Below are 23,285 nucleotides of genomic sequence, written 5' to 3'. Positions count from 1 at the left end.
TCGGCAGCCACGCTCGAATGTAATATGTCTGTCAAGTTCTTTTAGTATATTGGTAATATACTAATTATATTCTGTTTTCACATATTAGAACCCTGTGGTCGACGTATATAGAACAAAGTATTGGGATGTACCTCCAATTAAACATGTGTAACAAAAAGCTGAAATTAGGACATTCATTATATGTAAAGGACGGAGTTTGTTCATCACATGGTGTCAAGGATTGTATATATACAGACACATATTGTGTTCTCTATGTCACACCATTAAGACTACTACGCCATTAATACAGTCAAAAATTAGATACTATACATTTTTGTTACATGGTTATTGCAAATATTTATATTACATATATTCAAAAGGATGTTAAAATCAAGAATATCCTTATTATCATCAGTGGTACTTCGGTTAGCAGCTGTAACATTAACAGTTTAATACACAAAGATATAGATCAAATCATCGTATAACCCTATATACTGTTAAAAAATAGTTCACAGGTGGTTTGATCAAGTATATATCAACTATTATACATAGGGCTATAGCTATTGTGGATTATACGTCATAAAGCGGTATCTATTACAGATTACAGATTCCATATCGCCAGATTTTAGCTACAATCTACAGACATGCTAAAGTGTGCCATTCGGATGTTGAATTGAGACCACGGTTGATCAAATCTGTCATACAGATCAATCTACCTTCCTTAATGGTCAAGAGTTGGTCTACATTACTTTGTCTCTTAGAGGGTTTGATCACATCTAGTACCCACCATTTCATATCTTTATCTGAATGACCCTGTCTCTGATAAATGAATTTTGTTCCTCACACACCTTTTGTCCACTTTTCATTTCTCTTTATTCTGATTGTACAACTGTTTTGAAATCAATGTAAATAGAGATCCATATATACATATGACTATTGCATGGTGTATAATCGTTTGGAATCTAAAAGATAAGATTGATCTCACTTATAGGTATATATTTATCCTATAAACAAGTCACACAACTAAGTTTTCAACAAACCCCTTGAAGGCACATCCTACCCATACATATTATCTGCCCAAGCCCTCAAGGGTATATTGGGTTATCCATTACACAGATTGTGTTTAAGCGCAGACAATTGTCTGTTGTGGATCACTCTTAAGTGGTTTTTTTGTTTTTTTGCTTGTCTCTAAAAACAAATACGTAGATGTCTGAAGCAGAGACATTATCCTATACTGATGAATATATACTGAAAATTGCTGGTGGCCCTTCACTGCTGGGCAATAAAGGCATCACCGCCACTTTTCCCTATGAGTCTGATCTTAATCAACTCGAGCGTCTCAAAAAGAAACTAGTACGAACAGAACTTCATGCTAAGTTTCTGACGGACTGTTTGAATGCGAATATCATTCCAACGGGTCTTCAGATCCGAAATGTCCCAATAATTTTTACAGATGACGAGGAATTTAAAACAGGCTTTAGCTTCTCTGCCAACAAATGCTCTCGCACTTGGATGGTTCTAAGTATAGAAACTGCCATTAGACAATTGAAGATCTTAGCTAAAGAAATTGAAACCCTAGAAAAAAAGATACTAGGTGACCCTGTCATTACTAACGGTAAATTCCTTCTTGACAAGGTACAGCAAACAATCAAAGAATTCGAGGAATTCAACGCTCATAAAAAAACTGAGAAATTGCAAAACGATATCAAAAGATACAATAAAGAAAAAACGTATCCATACTTACAGAAGGATTTTTATAATCCTCAAAATTCTGCCCAAATACCAAAGAAGAGAATTACCTTCTCTGATACTAATTCAGATACCGGTAGCGATCAATCTATAGACACAACCTATCGCCACTACGATCAACAACCCTCCACCTCCAGGCAGAATTTTTTAGGGCAGGACCGCCGAGGGACAGGTCCCCCTCGGAGACAACGGGGTTCCAAGCGAGGATGGTACCGCAACCAATATACACCAGGGTTCCGTCAGACACGCAACCAGTATTACGAATGGTAGCACCTGACCAAACAATACCAATTTTCAATCTATCGGCACATACCCTATCTGAACAAGAAATTGCGGTTCTTTCTTCAGGGTTGAGCTTTGTGCCTACCTACAAGAATGACTTATTCAACACCAAATTAGAAATCTATAAATTTTTCCGCACTGTGAGATTAAAAAACTTTTTCACAGAAAAGGAAAATTGTCCTAACAACGATGTCACAGGCCTAAAAAACAAATCAACATTTTACCCGAGCAACTCTATGGTAAAAAAGGAAATACTAACATTTGAGAATGCAATTCTCATTGAGATTGATAATCTCTTCAAACAGAAAATACAGTATAAATCTAATTTCTCTAAAGAAAAACAAGTTGCACTGCAGAATCTTCAATCACTCCCTAATGTCCTGATAAAACCGGCGGACAAGGGCGGTGGGATAGTCCTTTGGGACAAGGACAAATATACTGAAGAGGCTCTTAAACAATTATCCAACCCTATACACTACAAGAAACTTGCAACTAATCCCACAAACAGACTTACTTCAGAAATATCAAAACTGAGCAAGTTAGGTTTCGATGGTGGTTGGCTCTCGGAGAAAGAATCTGCCTTCCTCATTAATAAAACTCCGACTGTCCCTGCTATATACCTGCTCCCAAAGGTACACAAAGACCCTCTAAATCCACCTGGGCGCCCGATAGTTTCGGGTTGCAATTCCATCTTGAAGCCATTGGCCCAATATGCAGATTTCTTTATTAGACCATTTGCTGTTAACCATCCTGCATACATTCGGGACACTATGGCCGTGATTAACATAGTCGAAAACTTTGACTTTGATCCCCTGAATGAATATCTGGTCTCTATGGACATAGAGAGCCTCTATACAAACATCCCTCAAGAGGAAGTTCTACAGATTCTATGCAACCTTCTAGACACTAGAGCCAGACCACATCAGGTGCCTACAGAATTTATTATTGAATGTGTTCGTATCTCTCTGTGTGAGAATTTTTTCCTTTTTCAAAATACTTTTTATCAACAACGAAAAGGAGTAGCGATGGGAGCTGTTTACGCCCCAGACATTGCGAATATCTATGTCTCTGTATTTGAGAACGAATTTATATTCAATGCAACGAACCCATTTTCCTCCAACATCAGGAAGTGGCTTCGTTATATAGATGATGTCTTCCTTGTTTGGCATGGCACAAAGGAAGAACTCAACACCTTCCACGTTTGGCTCAACCATAGAAATCCACACCTGAAATTCACCATGGAATCTAACAATGCGGAGATCAATTTTCTGGATATAACTATCAAAAATGATATTACTAACCATCTATATACCACCTTGTATACAAAACCAACGTCCAGAAATACTCTGCTTGAATATCAGAGCCACCATCCTCAAGCCCTCAAAGATGGCCTCCCTTTTGGGCAGTTCTTGCGTTTACGCAGGAACTGTACCTTTAAAAATGACTACTTCATTGAGGCTAAAAAACTTACAGAAAAATTAAAAGCTAGGGGGTACCCCTCCAAACTTTTAAAAAAATCCATGAAACGTGCATGGTATAACAACAGAGAAACGTTATTGACTGTGAAAGACCGGCCACAACAACCACATCTGGTTTGTGTCTCGACTTTCGGAACTCACGCTAATGCTATAAAGAAGATTGTCAGTCGACATTGGAATTTATTAAGAAATCTCCCTGAATTCCAGTCAAAACCCCTATTTTCTTTCAAAAGGGGAACTAACCTTAGAGATCGATTGGTGAGAGCGTATGAAGACCGTCCTAACAACACAGTAGACAACATGAGACAGCTGGTCCCCATTGTCGGACATTTCAAGTGCAATATGTGTTTAGCATGCAACACCTCGCAAACAATTAAAAAATGTACCATCAACGGTATTACCTTTGCCCTTAAATCATTCTCAAATTGTAATACATGTAATGTAATTTATTGCATACAATGTCCCTGCAAATTACATTATATTGGCAAAACAGTTCAACCGATCAAGAAAAGGATCCTACAACATCAATCTCGGATAAGATGCCACACAGAAAACGCACCACTAGTGGAGCATTATCAGAGACAGGGTCATTCAGATAAAGATATGAAATGGTGGGTACTAGATGTGATCAAACCCTCTAAGAGACAAAGTAATGTAGACCGACTCTTGACCATTAAGGAAGGTAGATTGATCTGTATGACAGATTTGATCAACCGGGGTCTCAATTCAACATCCGAATGGCACACTTTAGCATGTCTGTAGATTGTAGCTAAAATCTGGCGATATGGAATCTGTAATCTGTAATAGATACCGCTTTATGACGTATAATCCACAATAGCTATAGCCCTATGTATAATAGTTGATATATACTTGATCAAACCACCTGTGAACTATTTTTTAACAGTATATAGGGTTATACGATGATTTGATCTATATCTTTGTGTATTAAACTGTTAATGTTACAGCTGCTAACCGAAGTACCACTGATGATAATAAGGATATTCTTGATTTTAACATCCTTTTGAATATATGTAATATAAATATTTGCAATAACCATGTAACAAAAATGTATAGTATCTAATTTTTGACTGTATTAATGGCGTAGTAGTCTTAATGGTGTGACATAGAGAACACAATATGTGTCTGTATATATACAATCCTTGACACCATGTGATGAACAAACTCCGTCCTTTACATATAATGAATGTCCTAATTTCAGCTTTTTGTTACACATGTTTAATTGGAGGTACATCCCAATACTTTGTTCTATATACGTCGACCACAGGGTTCTAATATGTGAAAACAGAATATAATTAGTATATTACCAATATACTAAAAGAACTTGACAGACATATTACATTCGAGCGTGGCTGCCGATCCACCTCAAAATTCGAACAACATGATGCTATTACCCCACTCCAACATGGCCGACACGTATATCTTTACCGGCATACCATGTGACCTAATTTCAAGTCCTATCTCTATACCGTTGCAATACGTATATTTAAGACAAACCGATCTCGGCAATCCCAGTGCTACACGCCGCGATTCAACTGAGATGACTGCTGTACCCACGCCAGGTTAGTTGATATCTTCCTGTTTGGCTTTTGCCAACAATGTCCCCAAGGTAGTACAATTTAACTTAATACTACCCATTTTCCCTTTACAGTAATTTTCGAGGGAAATAAGTAAAACGCCCCCTAACTGTGGCAGCAATTTCCAGGAAGCGAATAGAACGCCCTTCATATTTAGCGTTACTTCGTCTGAACCAACAGTAAGACCATCACTAGGTCGGTTGATATTTCTTTCACTTAATTTGTATGCGATCACTAACAACTGTAACTATAACAGACTAAATGCTCTCATTCTCCTCTTGCAGTTTTTAAATGCCCGAATGCCGTACTCTGCCCGTAACCATACAGTACCGTTAATACGTTGACAGTTTGCTTCTCAAATATCCTTAAATTTAAAAGGTACTGTGATATACTTTTATTTCTTGGGTTAGTATACACGTTAAGTCGCCTTAAAGCAGTGAAGATTTACGATACGATCTTTCTTTACATAGCGCCAACCGAGATGTTATGATCCAAATCTCAATCCACAGAAAGCAAGATATCCGCGACTTTTTCTATTTAAATCAAACATTACGAGGTAAAATTACTTCAATTACTTGCATTAGTCGAATGATATCTCTCTTGGTTAGAGTACATATTGAACCTTGATTGATTATTACGGTGATTCAATAACAGCTTCTCACATTTTAATATGAATAATTTCACCGTTTGAAGTACAACTATGATTGATTTCCCCCTTATTCTGTAAAAACCTTGTTGTGATTCGATTCATACATGTCCGCAGGCATCTATAACAACCTGTAGATATCCATACAATTTATTGAGTTTTACGGAAAGGACAAATCGAGTTTTCTCCTTATAATATGCCATTTGAATATGTCACTACTAGTGAAGATACAGAATAAGTATTTAGCAATGTCTGTCCGTGAAATGAAAGGACATGAATTCATACTTTAAACGATCATGGTTGAAGCACAGTGTAAATAATTTAGTAAGATGGAGCCTTAATATAATTGACCACTCTGCCTTGATTAAAGTGTTTCACCGTTTTAGTATGTCTAACAATTATTGGATGTTTAATTGACTGATACATCATTTGTTAAACGATAAAATTGATTTCCTTTATACGTTGATTAGTTAAATTGTAATTATTAAAGTTTTTTGGCTTAGGTGTGTGTTATGTATAGTCTATATATTCATTATATACTTTTTAACTTGTAGGGGTCAACTTTTAACTTCTTGTCCTGAAGATGGTCTCACAAATTCACATATGAAGACCGAAACGTCGACTGTCACACTTCTTTCTAGATAATTGGTCATATATCTTTGAAAAAGTGTTTGATATATTGTATAGTGGAGTAATAACTGAATGTATAATCATGTCTCCCTTTTGATATACAACTGTCTTATTTTTATGTACCCTTATTACCATTCACTGATATAAATGAATTTTGTTCCTCACACACCTTTTGTCCACTTTTCATTTCTCTTTATTCTGATTGTACAACTGTTTTGAAATCAATGTAAATAGAGATCCATATATACATATGACTATTGCATGGTGTATAATCGTTTGGAATCTAAAAGATAAGATTGATCTCACTTATAGGTATATATTTATCCTATAAACAAGTCACACAACTAAGTTTTCAACAAACCCCTTGAAGGCACATCCTACCCATACATATTATCTGCCCAAGCCCTCAAGGGTATATTGGGTTATCCATTACACAGATTGTGCAAGGGATTTCCCAGCAGACTCGTCACAAGGGCAGACTAAAACAGAGCCGTTTTCATATTGGCCAAAGGGAAGGCAAAGTAGAGATCTTACGGTCCCTACGCGAAATTTGTCTAAAATTGTTCTCTCCCAAGGGCTCATGACCCAATTCAGGTACGGCTCAAGGTCATTTGTTAATTGTATAGTTTTTACATTTTTTATTTATAAGCATTTTATTAAAGGCATACAATGCTCGAAAACAAAACATGCAGGCATCAAGTAAAACAGATTATCTATATAGTACATGGCAGAGTTATAACAGCACCATCAACCATACCATCATGTTTATACATCAATTCACGACTGCACAGTTTGGTGTGTTTGAAGATAAGTAACCAAATGCATCCAATAGTCTCTGGGCTTGGACCGGGTGGGCAGTTCCTCTTCATATGTTTTTAGGGTATCCTTACAATAATCCTTAACCCACTGTTTAACCCGTGGAGTGTCCCTGCTACCCCAGTGCAACGAGATTCTACGTTTAGCCAAGAGCAGTGCTATCATGCAAAATTTACGTTTGGTAGCTCGTACATTATTTACAAGGCCCAGCAAACATGTTCGAATCGAACAGTCAATGGGGGCACCTACTATCTCACTCAGAGTCTGAGCAACCTCAGTCCAGTATGTTCTAATTGGAGTGCAATGCCATGCAAGATGAATAAAATGGGCATCATCCGCCCTGCATCGTTGACATCTGGCGTCTGGACGGAGACCATATTTGTATAGTCGAGCAGGAGTATGATATGTTTGATGCAGATATTTATAGTGTAGGATTCGCAGATTTCCATTCGGAGTGAGCATACTAGTTATGGTACAGCAGATAGCCCATTCCTCCACTGTAAGGGGAGTATCAATCGAGGCGTTCCATCGTGTGTCGTCAGCAATATCGCCTTGAAGTTGTGCGTATAGTTTTGTCACCATGTGGGTATTGTGTGGTGTGGTGATAATCGCTTGCAGGGTATTCAGTTGCGGCAGCTCATTTTGATAAGTGAGATATAGTTTCTTAATGGCTCCCTGCAACCTATGATAGGTAAACTTAAAAAGTAATGTCTGATTGCTGATGTAACGCAAATCTTTAGGCTTCATAAAGGAGCCGTTAGCATACAAATCACCCATCCTGTCTATACTCACTTGGTGTAATAAGTCTGTTCCAACTTTTTCTTGGGTAACCGACAATTCTGGGTGAAATTGTAAGGGCATCGCCGGTGCGTAGAGTGGCAGTTTATTTGCTAGCTTCCCCATCTTTTGCCAAGCTGCATTAGTAGTGTCAATAGTGTTTATTGCGTGGGGAGGTATTCGGGCATGTCGATGAGGTAGGATAGCACATAGTGGGATGGGATGCACGTCACCGTCTTCATTGCTATATGGGGTAGATATGGGATGGGGTGATACCAGTAGTGCGCATATTGCGCTTGCGCACAAAAATAATAGAGGAGAAAATCTGGGACCTTGAAACCTCCCTTGGAGAATGGTAACGTAAAGGCACGTTACTCTATGCGCGCTTGCTTGCCCGCCCATATGAGGCGAGTTACCATAGCGGTCAGTCTTTGAAATACAGCTCTTGGTGGGGTGATGGGGATGTTATTAAAGAGGTAGAGGATTTTGGGCAGGACGACCATTTTGATAATAGCCAGGCAGTCTGCCAGTGATAGGGGTAGTTGTATCCAGCGCTCCACCTTTTCTTCAAGTTTACTAATTGCTGTCCCATAGTTTGCGCGAATAACTGTTTCGGGGTCACGATGATACCAGACACCGAAGTATTTGACTGGTTCTGTTTGCCACTCAAGTGGAAACTCTGCTGGATGTGGTTGAGTAATGTCTGTTAATGGAATATTAATGGATTTAGTCCAATTAATTTGGAGGCCGGAATGGTGACCGAATTTAATATATTCTCTCAGTAGCAGGGAAAGGTTTGCAGTTGGGTTTTTAATATATAACACCATATTGTCTGCGTATGATGATGTGTTGAGTGGTCTTTGTCGGAATTGTATAGCTGCATATTTATAAACCCTGACGTATTTTGCACGCCAAGTGCTCCAGGACAATTGCAAAAAGTAACGGAGATAATGGGCATCCCTGACGTGTGCCTCTTTTGATTTGGATAGCATCGGATACGTATTTGTTAACTCTTATCCGTGCTATGGGTTTCGTATATAATATCCTAATCCATTGTAGAAAGATTGGAGGGAACCCCATTTTTTGCAATACAGTGTGGAGATATTTCCATTCGATCGAATCGAATGCTTTTGCTGCATCTAAAAGGACTGCAGCTGCTTGAAGGTCCGGGGCCAGATAGTGCGATAGTGCAAACAGTGTTTGGGTATTGTGGGCGGTGGACCGACATGGGATAAATCCCGATTGATCTGGGAGGACGATATTAGTCATAAGAGGTTGCAGGCGTTTCGCAAGTAGTTTAGCTAGGATTTTAGTGTCGGTGTTTATTAAGGATAATGGCCTGTACGAATCACACGTCTCAGGATCTTTATTAGGTTTCAGCAGGGCTTTGAGCATGGCTCCTCTCAGTGTGGGGGGTAGAATTTGATTGCTATGGGCGTCCCCATACATTTCTACAAGATGAGGTGCAAGTGGTTTGATATATGCGTTTATAAAATTCGCTACTAAAGCCCTCTGGCCCCGGTGCCTTACCATTCAGAAGCGACTTGACCACCTCGGTGACTTCTTCTACTGTTACAGGTTGTGAGAGATACTCCCTCTGTGCATCCGACAGCCAGGCTATCGCCACATCTTCCAGATATGACATAATCTCGGGCTGTGTGGCCGTGTCTCGTGATGCATAAAGGTCGCCATACGTGTTCATAAATGCTCGTAATATGCCTTTGGTATCATAGTGTAGTGTGCCATTGCTTATTGGTGAGATGAGGATAAAAAAAACAAAAAAACCCCAAAAAAAAGTGTAGTGTGCCATTATCATCTTTTATTGACTGGACCGAATGTGTTTTATATCCTGTACAGATTTTTTTTGCCAATATTTGGCCCAGCCTACCCCCCTCGCCATACGTGCGTGCTGTATGGCATTTTGAGATATATTTGAGTTCATCCTCCGCAAATTCTTGGTATTCTGACATTACCTGTCTAATCTCACTTAGTATGGTCATGTTACGTGTAAGTTCGTATTCTCGTTCTAGTACGCCTAATTTACTCTCCCGTTGGGTAAGTTGGGCTCGGATGTCTTTTAGAATGCCAGCGTTGGTGCTAATACAGACTCTCGGTATGGCTGATTGAATATAAAGTAGTCAGTAATGGCTTGTCCTGTAGTGTCCGCGTATGAGGAGTCCAGTAATGCTTTGGCATTAAATCGCCAAACAGATGGTGGAGGTGTGTAATATGAGAGTGCGATAGTCAACAGCACTGGTTTGTGGTCAGAGAGGGTTTTAGGCAGGTGTTGGATATGCTGTGTCCAAGATGCCGCATCTTCTGTCCCTAACCAGTAATCAATAGGTGACCAGCTGTTGTGGATCGTGGAGCTTTGCGCGGCCTCCGTGTGATGGGGATACCACAGCCTCCAGATGTCCACTAATTTAGATTCGGTCATCATGTCCCGCACCATATTCACCGCTCGTTTATGTGGTTCTCTGGAGGAGCCCGATCTATCCAGATTCTCATTTATTGATAAATTGAGATCACTGCCCCATAGTAGGGCCATTTCAGGTAGGTCATCCAATTTGCGCCATATGGATTTATAAAAATCTGGAGAGTCCACGTTCGGACCGTATGTGTTGATTAAACCTATGCGGTGCCCTCTAAGGTGTCCAGTAACAATGATATACCTGCCCAGGTCATCCGTCAGGGTGTGGTCTATGTGAAATTGCGTCCCTTTTTTCACTAATATTATCACTCCTCTAGAGTAGGATGAGTAGGAGGAGGTCAGTACCGTTTCTGCCCATTTGCTCCCTATAGTGCATGTGCGAGATGGGGCCGGGTGAGATTCCTGCAGGAGGGCTATATCTACATGAAGTCTGTCTAAATATGCAAACATTTGGCAAAAATTTGGCGTATCTTTTTCGGGTTATTAAGCCCCCTCACATTCCATGATAGTAAATTAATATGCGATGATTGTAAGTTATCTATAGTCGCTGGAGTGGAATATACTTATGGCGCAGTTTTGTGTAGTGCACGTGCTGTGTGCACCGTTAATTGTATAGTTACATACTCTCGCAGGCTAGATCTACTCAACTGTTCCTGCTCCCTGGAAGTCTGTACAAATCCTAAAAATAATTGTTTATCCTTCAAGATACCAGCTTTGATCAGAGAGGAAGAAGATGAAAACATACCTTCCCAACAGAGAGCCTTAGACATAGGGCCTGATTTAGATTTTGGCTGAACTTCTGTCCCTTCGTGGCGGAGTTTACAAGTACTCAGTCGAGATGACGGATTCTCACCCGCCATATTTAGATTGAGGAGAAATACTTTTATTTCCTGTTTTCACTTTTCTATGTGTGCTGCATTCTGCAGCACAGATAGAAAGAACAAAGAGCTAGGGAAAACAGAGGGGTGCACCGTATTCTTATGAATATGGCGCATCCCTGCGTTTTGAAAATGTCAGAGCACTGCGCTGCCAAATTTGGCGCAGCTCCGGGCTCCAGCATTTTTTCATAAATATGCTGCATAATATTTTGTTCAAACCATAGTATCGGGCTCTATAGACATTAGGCTTAAATTCAATAAAGCTAGGCATTGGGGTGTCTGGTAACAATGCACAAGTTGTTTAGCCCTCCGTTGCTATGATTTTCACTGATCAGAAGTAGCTCTCACTACAGAAAATATTGGAGACCTCTGGCCTAGTGATGCCACTGTCATGGATTAGTAAAATAAGGAAATGACAAGGGGTAAGGGTAGTCAACAGATTACTACAATGTTTTCAATTTAAAAAATAAATACATTAAAACAGATGTTGTAGCTATAAAACTGCTTTTGGTTGATTTCTCAAAATTGTTTTACATCTGTACAATCAAACAAAAAGTCACAAAATTGAGTGTTTTCCATTTTTGTATCCATACAGGTCAATGCCCATCAAAAGAATGAGATATGGAAGGCCATCACGAAGGTGCAGTCCCTGGGGGTCTACAAGCAGCGCAACATCCACAGCAGAAAGAGATGGGAGGACCTACGATACTGGATGAAAAGTTCAGCTGAAATCCAGCTTGGCCATTCCTCCCAGTATGCCAAGCATGTGTGCCGCATCCTGACCCCCCGAATGGCCCGCATACTTGCGGTGACCTATCTCCAGCTTACACGAGTTTGTTTTATGTTATCAGGGACAGTTATAGCAAGCAGACCACCATTTAGGATTGTGTCAGTTATGATTCCCTGTCACAATTGTGAAGGATGTTAAGTTAGCTCTATTGCAGGTGACATAGCATGAAATGCACTTATGATACAGTGGATGTTCCAAACATCACATTTGTGAGTTAGTTTTAAAAAACAAACAAGAGTGAGCATGTGAGCCACAATGACTAGGAACATATGATTAAATGGCTACATTTTTTATCAAAAACATATCAAAAATATTGGGAAGAGGAGTTGGCCTAACGACTCGGGTGATCAACCTCAAATCTGGGGAAGTGGGTTCGAGTCTCTGCAATGACACGCAACGCAACATCCTGTGATTCTGGGCAAATCACTTAATCTCCCCGTGCCTAGCAAAAAAGAATGTGTCCTTATGTAATGCAACTGGTGCTCGTGTAAAGCGGTCTGATACCCGATACCTTCAAGTTAAGTTCGCGCTATATAATACTTTATTATAAAAAAATATATATATATATGTTTTGAATCAAAAATACAATTTAATATATGTTAAAAGTGACAGAGTTACATAACATATACATTTCCTTCACAAATGTGCATCCATTTTTGGAAAAAAGACAGGAACATGAACACATTGGTGACAGAGTAACACATACCCAAAAACATTTTTAAATGGTCTTTGTTATGTCCAGATGATAAATCAATGATGAACCAAAATAGGCTACTTAAGGGACTTTTGCAGATGATATGTTCTGTCACATATATGTTGGAGTATCCCATCTGGAAAACTCAAAATCAGGCACAACTCATGACTCATTAGGACATTTTAGAAATGCATCAAGGTTTAATGTTTTTCATATTGTGATTTGCATTTTGTTTTTTTAAAGATATACCTGAATCAGTGTCTTTAAAATTTACTGTGATGTTGTACCATTTTTTGCTGAATAATAGCCAGCATGTTTTTCAATTTTTTTCACAATGGTAAAACAAACTGTAAATAACATAAGATATTTTGTAGTCAAATGTAAACATACTTTTTGATCTGTACTGAAGTGGATTAGTAATGGATCAGGCCCTATGTATTTACTTATGCTGTCATTTGAAAATACCAACAACATTATTTTAGTCATTTGAAAATACCAACAACAATATTTTAGAACGTCTAAGTAAATATGTAGGGTCTGATACATTAATATGCAACTTAAGTACTGAATCCATAACATTTATTTTAAAATTTGAAAAATGTTTAAGTTACTTGAAGTGTTACCTTTGTGAAAAAGGCCAAACAAAAGAAACAGGCATTCTATTTCTACACATATTGGTACAACATTGCAGTAAATATTAACAGACATTAATTAATATTTTTCAATGGATTAAAATCAGTTTTTGTGCATTGTACACACAATGTACAAAGAATGTTTTGCTTTATATTGATTTTTGTAACATAAGTTTACTATTCAAAACAACGAATCAGAACCATTCAAAGGTTGGTAAACAGTCCCAGAAGAAAATAGTTAATAGATATTATCAAAAATAAGATAGGAGCAATATTGACAATTACAAAACTGTGACCGAATTGTTTCTGGAGATGTTCTTTATATTCATGAGATAATAATCAAATCAAACCAAAGTTTGAAGCAGGTAAAGAAAGAAAATTTGGCAAGTGTTTTGAGAAAAAAACCTCATGATCAGTTCTATTTAAACAGATACAATAAAACTATCTATATGTCTTTTCAGCATCTTCAAGAGCAGGAAAAGTGGACATTGACCACAAAGGCAGGGAAGCAACTGTCTGCTGTGTTTTAGGTGGTGAGACATCGGACACCAATGGACACAGTGGCACAGAGGGTGACCGGACTCGAACGGAAGCCACCTCCTCATCATCATCTTCAGAGGCCTCCACAAGCAACCGTCCCTAGTGGTGATGGAACCTACAGGAACTGAACAAACCGCATCCTTGCCAACCACCCCGAGACCCATCTCCACCCCTCCTCTTGCTCCCCCACCCAGTTGGCCATACCCGCCTCACTAAAAGGGCTGGGGTCTCCTTCTCCAAAGGCACCTCACCCCCTGCCCTGTCACCCCAGCTACACTGAGTGAGGAGGCTATTGATCTCTTACACAGCATCTCTGTAGGCCTAACCGTGATCATGAATGGCATCCAGGGCCTTGATTGCCAAATGCAACAAATGGTTGCATTCCTGGATGCCATTCACAGTTCAATACCTGGTATGCAGAGCTCACTTGCAAAAATAGCCTACAGGTACCACAACAACCACACCCACAACCACCACAACCACCACCACACCCACAACCACCAGCACAACCACCACCAGACCCATAAGCACCACAACCACACCAACCACCTCAAGAGCACACTCATCCAAACCAACACACTCACACACAAGCACACCTACACGCAAAACAACACCCACCAACCCAAACGCACACACTCATCAGAATACCAGACACCAGGCAAACCAAACATACACAACATACACCAGACCCATATGCAACTGCAAAACATACAGACTCATGCACCACAACCACACCAACCACCTCTACAGCACATTCATACAAACCAACACACTCACACACAAGCACACCTTCATGTAAAACAACACCCACCAAACCCATATGCACACACTCACCCAAACACCTGCCAAAAACACACACATCAAAGCATACACAACATACACCAGAGCCACATGCAAATGCAACCATACATACACTGGCACATCACCCACTCCAGCCCCTTCTACCTCCCAAACCCAATCCTCTCTTTACCCCTCCTACCTGTACTCCTTCTCCCAAATTCACCTCTTATCTGTCCCTAACCCCTGTTAAACCTAGTCCCACCCCTCCCAAGAAAGATCACTGAGGTGCCTGTTGTGTGCCCAATAGATGCCCCTTCCTGAGGAAGTTACCCTTTGGCAGTGTGTGTAGGAGGCAAGTTTTGGGCAAGAGTATGACAGCTGCTGTGCAGGGAAAGGTTTTTGTCACACTTTGTATTTTTTTAAAAAAATGAGAGAAGTATCTCATTTGTTAATTAAAATCAATTTCAATTTGACAAAGTTAGTCCTAACATTATGTTTCATTTACAATTCATTGATTCCTAGAAATGTTAATAATGAAAATGTGAATGACATATTTAAACTTATATTTATGAAAGGAAATACACCATTTTTTTAAGTGTCCAATTTGTAAAGTTAAAAGAACGTGATGGGCATTTAAATTTTGGTGCAATCATGATAATGCACACTTACACCCCCAAAATTATTTTTAATTGTTTTTTAAAGTGTCAATACAGGTGTGTTCATTTGAGTGTGATAAGTGATATAAATAAACACATATGCATTACACCTTAAAAAACATAAATAAACAATTAAAATATAATAAAATACAGGAAATGTACTGGACAAGGGGAAATGTTACATTAATTAATATTTAAGATGATTTGAGTTTAGAATGAACATTGATTTTGCATTTATTTAAAAAAAAAAGTTCTACCTTGTCTAGTGCAATTTTTACATTATATTAAATTTAAATTATTCCAACAAAGTGTAATGCACATGGTTATAATTTGATAGCTTAAGAAAAATTATTTAAAACAACTGTCTGGACACTATTTTAGATTTTTTGAATGATGGCAATTTTTGTGTAAGTGTCCAATATCATGAAGGCAGTTTGCTCCAAATTTAAAAATAAAATAAAATTATATTGGTGTTTCTTGAAATTTCTTAAACGACCACATGACACACATATGCATAACCATTAGTAAAATATTATTTGTAAGAGCGGCTTAAAAATGAACGAGTCCAGAGCTAATGTGAACAGACAATTCAAATCTTATCAAGTAAAAACAAATCCTACCTTCGATTTAGGCGATGACGGTGTTGATTTGCCACATGGTCAAGTAGGAGCAGGAAATATAGGACTTGAACGATCAGGGCCATGATGTAAAAGGAAGTGGAAAAAAGGATAGTTTCTATCTTATATCCTTTCGAAAGTGCCAACTCAGGTATGGCGATTTACCTGCCACAGTTATGCTGGGAGGAAGGCACATCATGATTGGCCCAGAGGATATACCTACTGTACTCCCTCTGACAGTTGCGTTTGCCTATGGTGCCATTGACGTTGGTGGAAAAATCTGGCTGAGACTGTGACACTTGGACGGACTCTCATCCATCGGCCCACCAGCATCTAAATAGAGCGGGCGGAATGCCTAGTAGCTGGACGAAGAATCAGATGGAAAAGTGAAGGCGGGACAAGATCTGACAAGACCTAAATCAGGACCATATTCTTTACATTGTTCAACCAGAGAATTTTGAGACACTTTTAGCAGCCCAAACAATCAAGTATGAGCATTCTGTTTAAAGAGGTAGACTTATTAGCCCACCCTGAGATCCACAGAACTAGCAGGGCCACCCTGATCTGATCTGACACATAAGTGATGGCCAACTCCTCATGGAGGAAAAAGTGCAGTGTCGAGGGTGGTAGGCCAAGGAGTTGACGGCTGAAATGGTTCTCCTCAATCTGAATAGAAGCAACTTCTCTATAGACCCACGCATCCACACCACACATTAGAACTGGCATACATTTGCACTGAAAGACCACCAGGAGGAGCTGTACTGGTTTATTGATCACTCTCTTGCCATAGTCAAACAGCACTCCCACAGATTGACTGGATTTGAAACACTGGGTTGCTGTACAAGGTAACCATGAGGATTTCTGGTCAAAGATGACCCCCACATAGGGGAAGTCCGAGACACTTTCAATGCACCTTCCTTTGATCAGAAAGGAACCTTCCTTCTTTGATCTAGGGCCACAGACCACATACTTAGTTTTGATAGTGTTAATATCGAAGTGTAGGCCGTCCATAAAAGTGTCAAAACTGCTGATTAAAATCCTCAGCCCATTTTGGGTGCAAGAGATTAACATGGTGTCCTCTGCATAGAGCCGGGTTGGGATCGGTGTAGCCATACTCATAGGCATGTCCTTCCCTGCACTTACTAAACATGTATTCAATCCATTGACATATAATAAACACAGGATCGGGGCCAGGACACAACCCTGACACACTCCTTGGTGTAATTCAAAGGCGTCCATGCAATTACCCCCCCAGCTCATATCTGATGGATACATTTACCCCGCAATGCAAGGCTCGAATGAAAGTACCCAAATCCTTTTCCAGCCCATTCACCAAGAAGATTTCCCAGAGCTTGGTGCGCTTAACTCTTTCAAATGTGCTGCTTAATTCCATAAAGAAAAGAAATAGACGGCCTCCCTTGGCAAGTGTATATTTACTGATTACTAAGTGGAGGTACCCAGACCTGCCCTGAACCCATATTGTACAGGCGAGATTATTTGATTAATGCTCATCCAATCTTCAATCCTTTTAAGGGCTATAGGCCCAATTATCTTCACCATCGAATTTAGGAGTGAGAATGGTCTATAGCACTGTGGATCATCTCTAGATCCTTTTTTATATACGGGCACAATCACAGCACTATGCCAAGACTGAGGGAGACCCTGCAAAGTAGCATTATGAAGGATATTCGTGATGATCGGGGCCCAAAGCTCCACATTTCCCTTGTATAGGCCCATCGGGACGCAATCTGGTCCTGGTGCCTTTCTTGACGGACTTTCTAAGATCGCTTCCCTTACTTTGAAGAAGTCAAACTTCATAGAAACGGGGAAGAAAGATGAACAAGCCTCTAGCTTGGCATCCCTAGAGGACGTAAAAGAATAGATAGCTTTAAAGTGGGCAAATCATTTCTCTTCACTAATGTTGGACCACAAACCAATGGTCAAGGCTTCAGTCGATTTGGGCCTGTTAATGATGTTCCAAAAAGTTCCTGTATCTTTGAGTTGGATAGCTGCCATTAAACCATCCCATGTATCTTGCTTAATGGTTCGCTTTCTGTTGCTATTGGTCACTCTATAGGCAGCATGGCCAGCCACTACTATGGCCTTGTCCGTAGGGATGGAAGCAGGACCATTGGACCGCCATATTCGCGATGGCGGTCCGTGGGCTGACAGACTGGCAGTCCACACTCAGTATTAGAAGTACGGCAGTTGGACCGCCACTGGCCTACTGCAACCACCGGGATCCTTGATCCCACTGTGGTGGTGCAACGGTCTGAGGCTGCAATATGCTGATGGTGCCGCAACAGCACCGCCTAGCATATTACAAGTTTCCTCACTGCCCTTGTTTTCATGGCGGTGAGCTCACAATGAAAAGGGTGGCAGTGAGGTAACTTAGGGGCTCCCCTGTCGCCTCTGTGCATGAAGGTGTATGCAGGGGGTACACATGTTGTACCCCCCTGTATTTTAACAGCCCCTGTTCCTGCGCAGAAAGAAATGCACAACTTAGTGCATTTCTTTCCATGCAGTAAAGGGCTGTGGCGGTCTCACGGTGGTGCATGTCTAAAGCACAGCTATGTGCCTTAGATAGGCACCGCTGTGGGACTTCTGCAGCAGGATCACCCGACCTGGATTCCAGTCGGATTCCGGATTCCAGGTACGGGTTTGGAGGTCTTGTAGTGGGCGCTGGTGTGGTGGCCCGCTGCAAGACCACTATCTTGTAATCAGGCCCTGTGTTTGATCTGTACATTCAAAGAGCTAAAGGCCATAACTATAGTATCACTAGACTGTGTTTCCCCCAATAAATCATCCGAAATGAAGGATAAATTAGTATTGACCAATAAGGTAAGGAATTGAGAATAAGCAGCACCCCGCCGCCTAAGCCTCATCCTTGGTCATGGGGTGAGCAGCCACGGCACTGTGTTTAACAGGAGGTTCCGTATAAGCTGGTAGAACTCAATGTGGTTGTGATCACTAAATGCACTGTCAGGAACATTGTTCGCTTCAATAATGGTACCCATACATGGTGAGATAAAAACATAATCAATAATAGAGCCTGAGCCCTGCCCTGTAAACATGGAAATGGAAGAATCTATATTTCCTCTTAGTTCCGTTCCGTTATAAAGCCCAACTTCAAGTAAACATTAAATCACCTTTTTACCACTCCGATCTATGTTACCCAGAGCACTAGTCTCCCACAACTCCTGAAAGGGTTCAAACACTGGCATTTATTCCTAGTTTGGCGATGAAATGCTAACATGTCAAAATTATGTAAAACATGTACAAACCTTTTCCATAAGCACTGTACCGCCAAAACCGAATCCTTAAATTACAAGAAGAGTCTTTAGGACCCACAGAGTTGTAAAAATGAATTAGATAAAAGTTTAAAGAGCAAGGGAGAACCACCCACAATATCTAAATTCCCGCATGTATGATGTGAACTGGGTAGATCTTAAGTTTACATGACGTGTGGAATAAAATTGCCAAGGCCACCCACCTTCCCCTCTGAAACCTCCAAGTGGACACACTGAAACACTGGACCCCTTCCCAAGTGGGAAAATCAAGGTACCAAGTCTCTTGCAAGAGCATAAGATCAAAGCCATATATATATTCAATCCAGTCTACATCATCTATTTTGGATGTCATTCCAGACATGTTCCAACAGATAAGTTTAAATTTTACATCAGGACAACCCTCTACTGGGAAGCATGATGACTTTACATTTAGAATTGGGGGACCACCTTCTAGGGCCCCCACAGAGGCCCACACAGACTGAAAATATCACATCGGAAGCGGATATCGGCAAGCGGGTGAAACTGGACTAGAACCTGTTAGGGAGTCAGTCACTTAAAGGGACCACCCACATCAGCTGTTTCCAGAAATTGTCAATACAGCTCATTAAGATCTTCTAGGGGTGGAAATTTGTTGTGGCAGGGGATACTCAAATCAACCTTCTGAGGTACAGATTAAAACTATTGTATATATGGTGGATTCCCACCAGGATTCAGGTGCCTTTAGAAAAAAACACAATGGCAATACGTTAATGGCACCGCTGACAAGCTTTTGTGAGCAATAACATAAAATGTGCTTAGCAATTGATTGGTATCTAAAATTCATAATAATACAATTGCGGGAGTCAGTTTTCTCTAAGGGTCCAATCCAGTCCACATGTCTCACCATTGTATAGTGAAAGTCCTTCAGGGAAAAATTGGAATGGCCAACTCACCAGTGGAATACTTTATTTTTAAGTTGTTCAAAGGTCTCTGTGTGCTGGTCATCCAGTTTAGGACCATTGCCCAAAACCACCATGAAAAGACAAAACTCAGGTGGTAAAATGGCATAAGAAGAGGCGTTTTGGTGTCTGGAAGGAAATGAGGTTTGATGCAGGAAGATTGAAGTCCCAGTTATTCCTCCACCCATTTGGAGGCTCACCAACAGGAGTGTGAATCAAGGGCTGCTCGGGGAATTTATCAGGAGCAGACTGTCACAGAGGAGCCTGAGGCATTCCTGGCTTCAGCTAAAGAAAATACAGAGGGGCTATTAAAGGCATGACAGGAGAAGACTTAGACGCTGTTGATGCAGAACAGCATACTCAACCCTCACAGGAACCAGAAATCTTCAGCTTTGATCATACCAAGTCTGACAATCAAAGGTGCCAAGCAGATTTTCAAGGTGTCGCCAAAAAGTGTAAAGAGGGACCCAGGAAGTTGAACTAAAGGGGACTGGGGGACCACCACCCAAAGCCATGGAGAGGCCAGGGTCGGGCCATTTGAATCAGTCTTCCTGGTATGGACAACATTTTTCAGCTTTCATTTGCGTTTAAGTGCCGGGCTCTGACCAAGGCGTGACTCCTGTGTCAACAGGTCCAAAGCTGGCTCAATGGGCTGCTCAGAGGAACTGTCTAAGCTATGTGCTCTGCGCAATCCAGATCAGAAGCAGTTCCCAATAGAAGATTTTCGGGGTCGGCTAAATCAAAAGATAGGCGTCTCTCTGCCAAATCTATTTCTTTGGTAAAAACCCCCACAGCCCTGTCCAAAAAATTATCAATGGTTGTAGAACTAGGAGTCCAAGGGGCTTTAGTGAGTGTAGCTTTCCACTTCCCCATCTCACAAGCCAGAGACACAGTGCACTGGGTAACTAAAAGATTGAAAATAGAAAAAATTCAGTCTTACTTTCAAATTAGTACCCTCATGAAGAGCAAAGAGAGTGGGCCCAGCCCAGCCTCGCACAGCCGTGAACGGACACAGACAGGCCCGCTCTTCCACTGGGCATGCGCCCCTGCTCGTCCAGCGCCTCGGGAAACAATGAGGTCTTAAATGTACCCAAACTGCACTATGCAGTTCCCCAGCCTCTGCCTCCTCCTGTGCCTCTGACTGGGGCTTGTAGTCGGCCCCCAAAAACTCCTTTAACAAGTGACCCACACCGCTGGAAACAATGAGGGCTTAAATACCCCTGACCTGTGCTGTGCAGTTTCCCAGCCTCTGCCACCTCCTGAGGTACTGACTGGGGCTTGTAGTCGGCCCCCGAAAACTCCTTCAGCAAATGTCCCTAATCAAGAATCATGGCTGTACTGTATTCTTTTATGCAGATGACACACAACTCATCTCCAGGCTGAAACAGGGTCAAGTTGAGAATATATCTCAACTAACAGACTGTCTCCCTGACATTCAAACTTGGGTGTTGGAAATTATTTTTCAATTGAATGTAAGCAAAACAGAACAAATGATAGTTGGCACCCACATGAGTACTGGAATGACAACCAGTGGCCATCAGAGATGGGCCTGCACCCAACGCCAAAAGTACAATCACTGCGCTTTGGATAGATGACTAACTGTCTCTGAAACATCTAGTTTGTTCTTTATCTTCTATGTGTTTCTACAAGCTAAAAAGTTTGAAAAATGACCAAATTCCATATTCAAACTACGACTTCATGCACTCTGTCTAGGCTGAAATACTGCAATTTTCTATATGTTGAAGAGCCTGAAACTATTATACCGCCTCTCCAATCTATACAGAATTATGCAGTGAGGATTTTCTGTGGTATGAAGAGGGCTGAAAGTGTTTCACAGGCTAGAAAACCTCTTCTCTTGCTCCCCATCATGCAGAGGAGTCTGTCTAAAGTGCATTGCATAATATACAAGACATTTTATGATGAAGAAATGTTTCTTCTAGAAAGGTGCTTTTTTCTTTTTATGTATGCCTCGAATAGAAATCTTAGCTCTATGGACTCTAAGGGGTTGGTTATGAGTCAGGCAGTCCTCGGACCGCCAGACTTGTGGTGGAGCAGTGGTGGTGATCTTGCAATCCCCACATTATGACTCTAGTGGTCGTGCCACTCTGGGACCCCCAAGACTGCCAGGGAACCGCCAGTCACTGGCGGTGGCGCGGCAGCCCAGAGGCATCCATATGCTTGGAGGGACCACTGTGGTCCCGCCAAGCATATTAGGAGTTTCCTCTCTGCCAGGGTTTTCATGGTGGTTCCTCCTCCATTAAAACCATAGCAGAGAGGAAATTAAGGAGGCCCTACAAGGCCCCCTTCTGCCTCACACCCTGTGGATGCACACAGGGGGCACAACATGTGCCTCCCTGTGTACATGCACAGAAGTTCCAGCTGACATGTACTTTTCAGTCCATGCCATGTTGAAACTGTTCTTGACGTTCCCATTCTGGTGCCTATTTTATAGGCACCACCGTGGGAATGCCAAAAGAATCGCCCACAAAATTTCAAAAAAAGTCTTTATAAGGTGGGTGGATCTCACCCGTGTTTGGTGGTGGGGCGCTCCCGCCGCCACACCGCCAACCTCTTAATCGACCCCTAAATGTTCCAGAGTTCCTAAATTCCACAGAGAACTGGAAGTACACCATTGGGAGTTATGAGTCCTAAATTCCATGCTTTCTGAAAAATGCTACAAGACTCAAAACCTTTCTGTTTTTTTAGGCACAGTGTTCTTCTGGGATATTAATATTCGTATAACTTAATATTCTACTTAGAGAAGATACCCAGCTGTTAGTGATGGTTCATTCTTTTTAAATTATTAAATAAATATTTCTATGGTTACAAAATAAAACCGAAAACCCCCATAAAAAGTGCCAGAAATAGTTAGTTTTGCAAACCATAACTCGCACAGCAGTCATGCAAACCATAACTCACACGCCACATGCCGCAGTCCTTTCTAGTCTGTGGGCTTGTCCCCACAGCTCCACTAAAGAGTCCAGGAAGTGTGGGTGTATGTGATTCCAGGTGTAAAAGAAATTAAAAAAATCGGGTGAACTACCAAATACAGAATAAAAGCAAAACTAGAGAACGGCAGCAAAAACA

General features: G+C 40.9%; 1 protein-coding gene across 1 annotated transcript in view; it reads right to left on the bottom strand.

Annotated features, from left to right (window-relative positions):
- SLC38A11 (solute carrier family 38 member 11) overlaps positions 1 to 23,285 on the bottom strand; it is a 336,603-nt gene that overhangs the window by 246,914 nt on the left and 66,404 nt on the right. The window lies entirely within an intron of this gene.

This window comes from Triturus cristatus, chromosome 3_1 (genome assembly GCF_964204655.1).
Source record: "Triturus cristatus chromosome 3_1, aTriCri1.1, whole genome shotgun sequence".
Taxonomy (NCBI): domain Eukaryota; kingdom Metazoa; phylum Chordata; class Amphibia; order Caudata; family Salamandridae; genus Triturus; species Triturus cristatus.
Note: the sequence above shows the minus strand (reverse complement) of the source record. Positions and strands in the feature narration are given on the sequence as shown.